The sequence below is a fragment of the Lampetra fluviatilis genome, chromosome 17, assembly GCF_964198595.1.
Source record: "Lampetra fluviatilis chromosome 17, kcLamFluv1.1, whole genome shotgun sequence".
Classification (NCBI taxonomy): domain Eukaryota; kingdom Metazoa; phylum Chordata; class Hyperoartia; order Petromyzontiformes; family Petromyzontidae; genus Lampetra; species Lampetra fluviatilis.
In genome coordinates this window covers 13,355,447-13,369,451 of record NC_136291.1, presented here as the reverse complement: position 1 = coordinate 13,369,451, position 14,005 = coordinate 13,355,447, and positions in this window count along the sequence as shown.

The window sequence follows — 14,005 nt, the reverse complement described above, 5'->3', positions numbered from 1 at the left end:
GGCGGTGGTGTAGGCGAACAGGGCATAGGGGAGGTGTTCGTCCCAGTCCTGTTGATTCGCGGCCGCCATGCGTTTAAGCTTCCCGGCCAGAGTCTGGTTCATCCTCTCTACCATCCCGTTCGCCTGGGGGTGATACGCCGCGGTTCGGTCCTTCTGGATCCCGAACTCTCGGCACAGCGCCTGGAATAGTTCGGCCTCGAATTCACTACCCTGGTCGGTAATGACTCGTTCGGGGATCCCGCACTTAAGTACATAGTTTTCCACGAAGGCCCGGGCCACTACGAGGGCTGTTTTATCCGGGATAGCTACCGCTACGGGGTAGCGGGTGAAGTACTCCACCGCTACGAGAATATATCGGTTGCCCCGGTGGGATCATGGAAAGGGCCCCTGCAGGTCGATTCCGACCAACTGATTCGGCCGACTGACTCGGAACGGCCTCAGGGGTACCTGGTACCTCGCCGGTTTTTGCCCACACTGCTGACAGGCCCGGCAGCCCTGCACCCAGGCGGCCACATCTTGCGCCAATCTAGGCCAGAGATACTGGCGACGCAGAGTCTCCCGGGTGCACCGTTCCCCATCATGGCCCCCGAGCGGGTGGTCGTGTACCAGTCGTAGTAGTTGGGGTCGCACATGGGTGGGAACGCAGATGCACCCCGGCTGCCCAGCGTCGGCCAGTTCCCTCACCACCCCGTTTTCTACACACAACCGGGCATACAAACCGCTCCAGGGCCCTGGTAGTGCATCCTTCTTCTCTCGCAGTGCCGCCTCCACCGCCGCCAGGTCCGGATCCCGCTGCTGGGTTTGTCGTAGCTGCTCGTCGTCCAAGCCCGGGAAGGCGCAGCCGACATCCTCTTGGATCCGCCCGGTTGGGGTGGGATGATCCGTCTGTTCCCGGGCTCCTTCTGCAGGGGTTCCTGTGGCGCACACCGCACTCTCTCTCGGGGGGGGGGAGTTTAGTTTCCGCGCGCTCCTTGGGTTCTGCTGCCTGGCGGCAGCGTCCCCCGGTGAAGCACGGGCAGGCGTCTCCCTCCCTCGTCTCAGCGCGCACCGCGGGCCGTCTTGACAAGGCGTCCGCGTTCGCGTGTGTCCGCCCCGCTCGGTACTCGATCTGCAGGTTGTACTCCTGCAGCTGCGCCAGCCATCGAGCCATCTGCCCCCGCGGTTCCTTGAATGTAAGGAGGAACTGCAGTGCATAATGATCGGTGCGCACACGACATCTCCTGCCGTACAAGTACGGTCGGAACTGTTTACACGCGAAAATCACGGCATACAGTTCCTGATGGGTTACGCAATAGTTCAGCTCGGCCCCGCTCAGGGTCCGACTGGCGTACGCGATGACCCGCTCCGTCCCACCCTGCACTTGCGACAGCACCGCGCCCAGCCCACTGCTGCAGGCGTCAGTGTCCAAAATAAAATCGGTGGTGAAATCTGGGAAAGCCAAGGTGGGGGTGTGGGTGAGGTGGTCTTTGAGTGTGGTGAAAGCCGTCTGACAGGCCTCCGACCACTGATAGGGGTTCTTAGGGGAGGTGAGTTGGGTGAGGGGGCGTGCAATCTCACTGAATCCCTTTACAAATCGACGGTAATAAGTGGCGAGTCCTAAGAATGCCCTGATCTCCGTCAGGTTCCTCGGCCGCGGCCAATCCACTACGGCACGCACCTTCTCGGGATCGGTGCTCACCCCTGCCTCGCTGACTCGGTGTCCGAGGTACCCCACCTCGCGCTGCGCAATGTAACACTTATGCGGCTTGAGCTTGAGATGAGCCGCTCGCAGTCGCTGGAACACCTCTCGAAGCCTGGACCAATGCTCAGATAAAGATCTACTGAACACTATCACATCGTCCAAGTAAATCAGGCACTGTTCCCACTGCAAGCCCCGCATCACCAACTCCATCAACCGCTGGAACGTCGCGGGCGCGTTAGTGAGTCCGAACGGCAACACTCGAAACTCAAACAGGCCCATCGGGGTGGTGAATGCTGTTTTTGGCCGATCCTCCTCCGTCATCTCCACCTGCCAGTAACCGGACGCCAGATCGAGGGTGGAAAAATACCGCACTCCTGCGAGACTGTCGAAGGTGTCGTCGATGCGGGGTATGGGGAAGGCATCGCCGAGCGTGACTGCATTTAGTTTACGGTAATCGACGCAGAACCGGGTTGACCCATTCTTTTTCGTTACTAGTGAAGTACCGGTAATTACGCTGGACACCCAGGTTGAGGCACACGTATGTTTATTCAAGCTTGTCGGTACAGGACAGCACTAGAGGGGGTAGCGGCCCCCTCACCCGGATAACTGGGGATACACCCTAGCTAGTCCTGACCTACTCCCAAGTCCTCCACTAACGGGCTAGGGGAGGCTAACTGGCCCGACACTGGTGAGTCGGGCTACGGTCTCCGGAGTCCCAGGGTACTGACCCTGGTTCACGGAACCACGCCTCTGGCTCGATCCTCCGCAGCCCTTACAAGGGCGGCGTCGAGGGGAGTCCAGGGCTTCTAACTAGAAGATCTTCCTTCTTCCTCCTTCGTTCCCAGACTGAGCCACGAGCTCTCTCTGTCCTCCCCCTTTATACCCCCCGTCAGGATCACAACCCCCCAGGCTGCCTGATGCGGACGTCGCTGCGGGCACCCCACCCCCGTGTACTCCCGGAGCTCCGCCCACTGTGTTTATTCCCCGTTGGATCCCATGCACCTACAGCCCTCCCGTAACAACCCTACATCACTCCCCCCATTACAGCTCGCAGCCGTCCCGGCTGCAACAATTCCAATAAAGGAACATTTACCCCTCAACCCCGTGTGTGCCTCATTTTTTTCAACAAAATGCAAATGGAACAACAACAACAAGAACAACAAGAAGAACAAGCACACCCCCGAAGGGAATGTCCGACGCACCCCCCCCCCGTATAAATACGAAATCCGTAAAAGCGCGTATATACAACTAGCCAGGAACTCCCCCAGCACACACAGCACACCCACGACACACAACGCACCCACAACACACACACCCCGCCCACACACACAACACAACACACACAATGTGGCAGGAGCGCACCACCGACGCAGCATACAGTAACCATGACACGTGAAATAAAAAAAAAATTTCTTCTTTCTGTATATTATAAGAGTCTGCGCATCTTAGCGCGCGTCCTTGCCGCAGGCCCGTCACACGGGGCAACCCCGGACGGCGGACCATCCGGTGGCGGCTGTCCCTTTCGAGATGAGGTCGCGATTGTAGTGGCGCGACCGTCGGCATCACCCGTGTGGGTTGTAGGGCATGAGCCCGTCATTCCCGGTGCACCTGTGGGTGGGACAGCCGGCAACACATCAGGCGAGAGCAGCGACGGACCCTCCGAGTCGGTCGACCCCCCACATGCTTGGCCCCGCGCGTGTGGAGTGGGCCCTCGCACCGCAACAAACGGTTTTAGCCTAGAGGGGTGTACAAACCACCGGCGCCTGCCCCATTTGATTCGAACGCACTGAGGCCTCAAAACCTCGACAACCTCGACGGGGCCCCGCCACGGGCGCACGAGTTTAGAGGAGGTCGCGAGCGGTACCTGGGGACAGTGCAGCCATGCCCTGTCCCCCGGCTTCCACTGCAGCACGTGCGCGCGAGCCAGCCTGAGGCGCTCGTTCGCCTTTTGACGCCTGTCAGAATTTAGCCTCGCAGCATCCCGCGCCTCAGTCAGTTTGTCAAGGTTAAATTTAACGTGTTCATCCAATTTAATTTTACCCAGCGGCGCGGGGATCTGCAGCTGTGCCGGAACAGGTGGGTCGGGTTCGCGGCCATACATAAGAAAGAATGGTGAAAATCCCGTCGCAGCATGGGGAGCCAATCTGTATGCCGCTAGAACCCCTTGAATTTGTAAGTCCCAATCAGTCTGTGAGTCCGAGACTTGCTGCGACAACATAGACGAGATGGTGCGATGCAGACGCTCGACCATCCCGTCCGTTTGCGGGTGATAAGGAGAGGTTCGAATTTTTTTCGTTCCTAGGAGATCACAGACTTGTTTTAGGAGTTTCCCGGAAAAATTTCTACCCTGGTCGGTCAACAACCGCTCCGGGGCACCTTTGTCCATGACATAACCTTGGACAAAGGCGTCGACGATGGCTGCTGCCGACTGATTCGCCAGGGGCCAGGCCATAGGCCAGCGCGTAAAATATTCGACCCCAGTAAGCAAATATTTATTTCCCCTGGGGGTGGCGGGGAATGGCCCCAGAATGTCCAGTGCGACCAGTTCATTTATTCTGGAGACCTGGATGGACTGCAAGGGCGGGTTCGACTCCCGTGCTGGTGGTTTGCGCTGCGCACACTGAGGGCATGCCGCCAACAGATCAGCGACATCCCTAGTCATGCCCGGCCAAAAATAATTCAGCTGGAGCAAGGCGAGTGTTTTATGGGTACCTAGGTGGAGGAGGCGCTCATGAGCAGCCCACACCACCTTACCCCGTAGGCCAGAAGGGACCACCAGCCGGTGACGCTGGGATTTCCCGTCCCAATGCATAAGCAAGCCCGCATGGGTTTCCCATGCGTCGGCATGACCCGTCAAACGCCCCCTCTCCCCGGCGCGACGACGCAACGCGAGGAGGGAGGCATCCTCCAACTGGAGGCGCCCCCATTCATCAACGGGCAATCCAAGCAGGGAATCTCTCCCCTGTTCGGCGATATCAATGGGGACTACCGTTTCATCGTCGGCGGCCGCCGCCAGGACCGGAACCATCATGTCCCCTACTGGCTTGCAACGCCCCGACCCCAGGAGGCATGCGCATTCGGAGGCGGTTGGCATCCGTGACAGAGCGTCAGCGTTGGTGTGGCGAACGCCCTTACGATAAGTGGTTTCAAAACTGAAATCCTGGAGGACCTCCAGCCATCGGGACAATTATCCCGATGGCTGTTGAACCTTCAGGGCGTACTGCAGTGCCGCATGATCTGTGCGGACGGTGAAATGCCGACCGTACAGATATGGGCGATACTGTTGGATGAAATAGACAATTGCCAACAGTTCCCTACGGGTGACACAATATCTTTGCTCCGTTGGAGACAACACCCGACTGCCGTACGCGACCACCCGTTCCACGCCGTCAACCACCTGGGAAAGCACGCCTCCAATACCCGTGTTGCTCGCGTCGGTGTCGAGCAAAAACGGCCTCGAAAAATCTGGGTAAATCAAGGGAGGAGCCTTCACCAGCGCGTCCCGAAGGGAGCAGAAAGCAGCTTCCTCATCCTGACCCCAGTGGAACCGAACCCCTTTAGATGTTAACGCGTGTAGGGGTTTGGCAATCGTTGCAAAATTAGCGACGAAGCGTCGGTAATATGATGCGAAGCCAATAAAACTCCTGACCTCTCCCACCGAGGTGGGAGTCGGCCAGGAGCTGACACACTGCGTTTTGGCGGGATCGGTAGCAATACCCGAGCGCCCTACGATGTGCCCCAAATAACGCACCGACTCGCGTAACAAATGGCATTTCTGGGGCTTAAATTTCAAATTAGCAGCCCGCATCTTTAGGAAAACCGCCCGCAACCTCTGGAGATGTTCATCAAAAGTTTTACCAAAGACAATAACGTCATCCAAATAAATCAGGCACGATTCCCATTGCAATCCAGCCAAAACCAATTCCATCAATCGCTGGAAAGTTGCCGGCGCTGAGTGTAAGCCCATCGGCAACCGGTTGAATTGGAACAGGCCGTGCGGTGTACGGAAAGCAGTTTTAGGCTTAGAATCATCGTCCAGAGGAAGCTGCCAGAATCCCGAAAGTAAATCTAGTGTGGAGAAGAATCGCGCTCCCGCCAAAGCGTCCAGCGATTCGTCCATCCGTGGGAGCGGGTATGCGTCGGCAACCGAAATTTTATTAAGGCGCCGAAAATCCACGCAAAACCGCAACGAGCCGTCCTGCTTTTTAACCAGGACGATCGGCGCTCCCCACGGGCTGGTGGAGGGAGAAATGATGTCGGCGGCTAACATGTCATCAACAGCCGATTTGACATGGTCCTTTTCGGCGGGACTTAACCGAAACGGATTTTGGCGAATTGGCGCGCTGTCACCCGTGTCAATATGGTGACGCAGCAGGTGAGTGCAACCCAAATCATATTTATCACGACTGAAAACGTCGGAAAATTCCCTCAGTAGCCTTCTAAGCTGTTGGCGCTCTGAATTTGTCAGGTCCGTCGATTCCGCACAAAGCGCGTCGAGCCACCCTTCATCGCTGTCCGAATGTGGGAGCATCCGGGAAGCAGAGCCAACGTGGTTCGCGACAGGTACCTCGCAGGGCATCGGCGTCGCATGCGCGAGCACCGTCCCTTGAGGAACCACCACCGTCTGCGATCCCACATTGAGGACCGCGATGAAAGGGTCCCCGTCCCCTCTTACAACGGTCTGGGCCGGAATCAAATGAGGTCCATTAACCCCGGCCCTAGACGGTCCCAGCAAAACACCCTGATCCCCTATGCCCTTAGCGAAGGGCTTACGAAGTTTCAGAGGCACTAGCATTTGAGCTCCCGGCGGCACACGAACAGTCTTAACAACGAACGCCGGTACCGTCGCGAACGCCGTCGGAGCCGCCGCAGGGGATGGCAGGAACGCCATGCGCCGCCCCGACGGAAGCTCAATGCATCCTTGGTCGATCAAAATACGAATGGGCATTTTGCCTAAGAAATCCGTCCCCAGCAGGCACGGAACCGCCAGCGAGGAGGAAACGAAAATCGGCCCCGACAATTTGATGTCCCCAATAGAAATTTGCGCTCGAATCTGTCCCATGATGCCGAGAGAGCCCCCGTTAGCGGCATAGAATGGGACGTTAACCGGCATTAAAGGGCGGCTTTGTACGGGCAGAATATTGTAAATTAATTCCGAAATGATTGTCGCCGATGCCCCCGTATCGACCAAGATGCGTACTTCTACCCCGTCAATGTGTCCGACCACGGCCGACGACCCTGACGACGCGGCTACCACGCGATGGGCCAACACGGACCACTGTTTGGGCTCGATTTGAGTCCCCGCAGTGATCCGCGTTGGCCCCTTGCAACGCGACATCGGCCCCCCGTTTGTTGTGGTGCGAGAGTGTGCAACGGGTGGGTGCTTTGGCCAAGCATGTGTGGTGCCGCGACTCGCCGGATCATGTTGCTGGAGCTTGGGAAGAGGAGGGCCGGCGTCCCGTCGAGGCGTCGTCCCGCGCTGTCGCGGAGAGCGGCACCCCGAGGCGACGTGGCCCCGGACGCCGCAGTTGAAACACCGCGGGAGCCCCGGTGGAGACGATGGGCGGTTGAAACGGCTTGACCCGTCCCGGGCCGACCGTACTTCTTGCGCCTGTTGCCGTCGATGGTCGACGGCGAAGAGCTCCTCCGTCGGAAGGGTGGCTGCAGCCACCGCACGCCCTGCCGATGCCCTGCTGGCTTTCCGCCGCAGGGACAGAAGGTTGGCGTGAAGGAGGCGCGCCGCCTGAAGAGAGGTCATCTCAGCGTCCTCCTGTGCGACGACAGCGATGTCCAGGTCGTCTGCCAGGAGGAGTATTTTCTCCGTGACCATCGCGTCCACGCCGTCATCGTCCATACGGGGAAAAGCCGTCTTAGCCAGCGCTAGGAGGCTCGTCCTGTATGCCAGGGGCGACTCCTTTTCACCCCGCTTGCGCTCGTAGAACTGCTCTCTGCATTCTGCTGAAGGTCCATAGACCCCGGCCAGCAGTTGTAGCGCCTTCGGCAGAGTAGACCGCTTCTCTTTCGGCGCCGATGTGAGGGCGGCGAGCGCGTCTGCGTCGAGGAGCGCCGGCAGCGCGCAGAGGGCTTCATCGTCGGACCACCTTGCCATTTCTTGGTGGGCGATGAAGCGTCGCTGGAAGCCGCCCCAGTCGCCCTCTGCACCAACAAATTCTTTCAGCGGAGGCAGCCGTTGTTGCAGCGCAGCGATCGCCTTGGAAGTCTGCAGGCTCTTATTCCCGGGACTCGGCTGTGCGTCGGCGCGAATGGCAGATGGAATCGCCTGTCGCCGATGTGATGACGCTCCCTCCGCTGGTGATGATGCAGCTGTCCCAGCGAGAGCGGTGTCGGACCCAAGGTTGAGCCCGGCCACGCCCTCTGCAGCTGCCGTAACGATGGCGGGAAATTCAAAGTTGGAGTCTTCAGAAATGGCGGGAAGGCGCTCAGGTCGACGACTCCCCTCGCCCCGTGGTGGACCACCAGCCCCCAGCCGCGTGATGTTTTCCAGCGTGGCGGCAGCGGCGTACAGTAGCTCCGCCAGTCTCTCGTGAGCCAGCCGTAGCGCGTCTGGCTGCGGCCCCTCCTCATGCCGATGCCCCGGTAGGAACGCGTCGGCCCCCGGCTGCGCCATGTCTTGGTGAGCCGTCTCGGGCTCAATGACTTCAGCAGTGTCCTCCTCCGGTACTCTGGCTCGAGCTGTCTGGCGTGTTTCCATGTCCGTAATTCTTCTGACACCAGATGAAGTACCGGTAATTACGCTGGACACCCAGGTTGAGGCACACGTATGTTTATTCAAGCTTGTCGGTACAGGACAGCACTAGAGGGGGTAGCGGCCCCCTCACCCGGATAACTGGGGATACACCCTAGCTAGTCCTGACCTACTCCCAAGTCCTCCACTAACGGGCTAGGGGAGGCTAACTGGCCCGACACTGGTGAGTCGGGCTACGGTCTCCGGAGTCCCAGGGTACTGACCCTGGTTCACGGAACCACGCCTCTGGCTCGATCCTCCGCAGCCCTTACAAGGGCGGCGTCGAGGGGAGTCCAGGGCTTCTAACTAGAAGATCTTCCTTCTTCCTCCTTCGTTCCCAGACTGAGCCACGAGCTCTCTCTGTCCTCCCCCTTTATACCCCCCGTCAGGATCACAACCCCCCAGGCTGCCTGATGCGGACGTCGCTGCGGGCACCCCACCCCCGTGTACTCCCGGAGCTCCGCCCACTGTGTTTATTCCCCGTTGGATCCCATGCACCTACAGCCCTCCCGTAACAACCCTACACTAGTACCACTGGGGCTGACCAGGGGCTCGCCGAGGGCTGAATTATGTTATCGCGAAGCATGTCCCCAACTGCCTCTTTGATTTGGGCGCGTTCGGGTGCGCCCACTCGGTACGCAGGGAGTTTGATGGGTCGGGCTGCACCGGTATCAATTTGGTGCTTAACAAGATCGGTCCGGCCCACGTCCGAGTCGTGTTCACTGAATACGTCGGCATACTCCCGCAGTAACTCGCGCAGCCGATCGGCCTCTCCCTTAGGTAAATCCGCCCATGGTACATGTAGCGCGTCGAGCAGGGGAACGACCTTGGCTCGGGGAGTCGGGCCGACTCGCCAGGCCAGGTCCTGGTCACCCTCAGGACGCCTGGGGTCCTCAGCCCAGAGTGCGAACACCGAGTCGTTAGAGTGGCGTGCGTGCAGGGGGTGTACGGTGGCTATCGGGGTGCGCCGCCGCAGTATCGCTGGGGTACTGTGGGGGTTAAACATCCGCATAAACAATCGGTCCCCATCTGCGTTTACCAACGTGGCGGATCCCACGACCCCATACCGTTTTGCCAACTCCGGGTGAGGAGTTAGCATTACCTCCCCTGATGGTCGGAGCGCGGGGTCGGTGGGGGATGTTGCCACCGGCACCAGCATCTCGGTGAGCGGGCCGATGGTGACTGCCGTCGCCAGGATAGCGGCCACAGGTGCGAAGCGGGGGCGTGTCGGTTCTCGTCCCAGGAACGGTATCCGCTCGCCGTTGCTCTCCATGGTGGCGCATCGCTGGCGGGGTTGCACGTTGAGTCCCAGCCGTTCTAAGAGGTCGGTACCTGCGATACACTCGTGACACAACGCACTCGACACGTAGAACTCCTGGGTGCACACCTGGCTGCCTATGCGGACCTCTAGGGTGGTTCTCCCCAGCAACCCCATTCCGGCTCCGCTCGCCGTGTGCAGCGCGCGGTCCGGGGCCTGCAGGTGACGCACTTCGACCCCGATCGTGCTGCAGTCCGCTGCGCTCACGAGCGAGGCCACCGCCCCCGTGTCCAGCAGGATTCGGGTACGCACTCCGTTTACCTCCCCTTCCACCAGCGACGTGGCCCCCGTGATCCCCGCCACCAGCTCCCGTAGCCAGTCGCCAGGAGTCACCGTTTCTGTGGGCGTTGTTGCTGGAACCTGTGTGGAGATCACTCGCTCGCCATTATTCTCATTATCGTATATTTGTATCGGGACCGCGTCGATTGCTCCCCTAGTTGGTCCGCTTTCTAGGGGGCGTTGGAGTTTAACCCCCGCGTCTGCCTAGCTCGGGTGATTTCAGGACAGTTTCTCACTAGATGCCCTCGGCGGTCGCACATATAACATGCCCGGGGTGGGGGGGCGGCTCCGTAGCGGGTCCCCTGTCCGCTCCCTCTCCCTCCCCCAGTACGCAGTTGTCCCACATCGGACTCTAATTGGGCTACCCTCCCGGCCAGCCCCCCTACGGTCGAGCGTAGTTCCCCCATCTCAGTCTCAATGGTAGACTGTAGCTTGGCCATATTTCGGCTCATTTTATCGTCTACTTGGGTTATCATATCTCCCATGCCGGCCTGTAACCCAGCTACCCACCCCGGGGTTTTCTCGCTGGGTCTCTGGGGCTCCCTTGCCCGTCCCCTTCCTGCGATGGCGAGCTCCTCCTCCTCGTCCGAGAGTAGGCTCGCTACGGCGCACTCTCGTCCCCTCCCTCGAGGCTGCGCGCGCTCACCAGAGAGCTTCTCGCATTTACGCGCGCGCTCGACAAGTGTGTTAAAGGAGAGGCGTGCACCGTCTATATTTGGCTGCCACCACGGGGTGCGTGCCAAATATCGCTGGACCTTCCCGGCGGCGAGGCTCTCAATTACTCTCAATTGCTCCGGGTACGCGAGCTGGGTCAACATGCGTACGTCCTCGGCGTAATCTCGCAGATCCTCGCCGGCCTGGCGGCGGCGTGCCTCTAAGGCCGCCTGCGCATCCTCCTCGTCATAGGCGCTGAAGCGCCGTTCGAGTTCGCACATTAAATTTTCCCACTGAGTTTGTGTGCTTGCGGGCAAAGCTTCCACAAAGTCGGCTGCCCGTCCATCTAAATGTAGTTCTAACTGCTGCAACGCCTCCTCATCCGACCACCCATTAACCTTTTTAGCCCCCCTGATGCTGCGGGCAAACGATTTCCATGATGGAATTCCTTTGCCCGTAAATGTGCATTTGATTTTAACCTGGGTTGGGGGGCCTCTTTCCCTTGGGGGTGCGGGGGATCGTCCCGTTTCTGACACCAATATGTGGGGGTCGCTAGCCCCCGAGATCCCTCCCTCGATAATGTTAACGGCCGGGCAAGCATCATCAATCGCCCCCCCGCTGCTAGGTTCCCCACCCGTGGTGTGGGAGCCGTCGCCCGAGGATTCCCCTCCACCGCGGGTCCGCGTAGCCGGCATGGTTAATTTACGTACGCGCACACCCACACACAGCTCTGCGCGGCACTCACTCAACACGGAGCACTCACGTTGTGATCGCACACCTGTATCATATACGTAGTGAACACACGCGCACCCACACGCGCACCGCTCTGCGCAGCGCTCCCTCGAGGCGAGCCGCAGCACTACAGAACCACTGCGTACACATGCTTCCCCACGCGCTCACACTGCACGACAAGATCACGCGAGACCACGCTTCGCTATTAATGATTTATTACCTGCTAACTTAATGTTGAATCAGTGAGTCGACGAGGCTGGCCTATTCCACTAAACCGGTACCTATTCCCTATTTATCGGCTATTATCCTACCTCACCTCCCCACTCACTGTTTGGCGCCCGTGGAGGTACCTCGATACATCGCACGGACGTCCGGGTCGCTGGCTGCAGCTGCTGCTGGTCCGCTGGCCTGGAGAGAAGAGCGCCCCTTCCCCCTTGCGCGCCCCTATTTATTCTCCCTACCTCAAAGGGGTGCTGCGCTGAACAATGGGCTCGTAAATCCTAATTAATCCCTTTCTCACGCAGGCCCCCATCATCGAGGTTCATGCGGCAGCGTCCATTACAAAGGTGCGCCGTGGGAATTTGTGCACGGCTGCCCGCGTGCCCCCGCTCTCCAGGTTATTCATACTAATAGCCTTATTCTTTAACTCCCCTAATAATGGTGCCTGCGTGCCCGAGCGTAATTACGTCGTCCCTCCGCTGCCTGTGCGGGGGTGACTGATTATGCGTTCAGATGCGCTGCGTGTTTTCTAACGATGCTCCTCTATCACAATACTTATTCCCTCTGCCTGCCCCGTCGATACTCGCGTGTGTGGGGGGAAATGCGCCTCAACCGCGGTGGCCGAATGCCCCACGCCGCGACCACACCATATTAAGGCTGGCCGCAGCGCCGCGGTGCCACGTAGCACGGGGGAGGTCATCCAATTCCCTGATCGCCGGAAACCGTGAGAGTTATTCCCGATAAGGGTTTCTCGGATAAAAACCGGTCGATCAGGTGACCTTCCCTTCCAGCTCTATGGGGGGGGGAATGCGTGCGGGTGTGTGCTTATGTGGGGGGGGGGGGTGATGGGGGGCAGTGCGGTGGGGGAAGCCGGGCGGCTCCCTGGCTCGGCAGAGCGGCCCCGTCGCTGTGGCACCACACTTTCACCACAATTCGAGACCTCATCTGGAATGTCAATAATGTGTCCTCACACCAGCAATCTTCTGTTGGGTGAACGACTGAATCTTTGAAATATGACCCATGATCTTGGAGTCAGGATTGGATGGCACTACTTCACTGACCTCGACTACGCTAATGATGCAGCCCTGTTTGTTGAGAAGCCTGAAACATTCACGCCAGTTCTCCAACATTTCCACAACAATTTAAGAAGAATGGGACGAATAGTTTCATGGCAGAAAACAGAAGTCCAGAACTTGGACTCCTGCCCTCCATAAGCACCCTGCGTAATCAATGACAATGCTCTTCTTAGGTTCTTTCGGTAAAGCCACGCAGAAAGTAAAATAAAATAAAAACAAAAATCACGACGTTTCGGAGGCAACACAAGTCTCTGTCATCAGGTGGGACCGTCACAGCCAGATTAGCTGTATCAAGTGAGGCAATGATTCAAGATGTAATCCCTTAAAAGCGAGTTGAGGGGGGAGGGAGAGGGAGGGGGGAGCTCATCAGACTATGGTAGCCAATGAAAGGAACGTATCGAGAGGGAGGGGGGGCGAGGCCAAAAGGGTGGGCGATGGACGTGGAAGCGCTTGTGCGCAAGCGGCCAATTACTGCACACGCCAACACAATGGAGCGATTGTGCGCAAGCGGCCAGCCACTGCACCCGCCAACACAATGGGCAGAGAGGGGGAGGGGAGGGTCTGATACACATGATAGACAAAAGAACGAAAATGCCCATGTTTATACCAATGCTGGCTGAACAATGAAGAGAGTACTGTTAAAATAACTGGGGATGTTAACACTCGGTAAAGTACAGTAAAATAGTGCCTGTCAGATAAGATGGTCCAAAAAATTTGTGATTAAGTCTTTTTTGCGTGGTTGATAACATCTTTCCAATGATTACTAAGTTTGTACCCATCATCACGGTTGAAATTATGTCTGTGTTTGTATATTTGTATGGCTTCGTGTACAAACCTTTGATGGTAGCCGGGAGGTTTGCAGAGAACCTTGGTCTCGGAAAAGACAATTTCATGAGAGCCCACCGAGTTGTAGCAATGATCGGCCACGGCAGAAGAATCAGTTCTGCCGTGTTTCAGATCTGACTTGTGCTCGCGGACACGATCAGAAACATGACGTTTCGTTTCTCCAATGTAGCAATCACCACAAATGCAACTCAATTTGTAGACTCCAGGATACTGTAAGTCAGGAACGACATCCTTCACAGATGGAATCAGATCACGGATTTTATGCACTGTACTGAATCGGACTTGGATCTTATGTTTGTTTAGAATTTTGGAGATCTTTTTGGTCACGCCAGCTATGTATGGTAACGTAATGGTTTTGGTCGGAGTTTCATGTGGCTGTTTCTGTGTGGTGGGAGAGACAGCTTGGCGGATAGTACGGTCAGAGTATCCGTTCATCCTGAGGGCCTGATGTACAT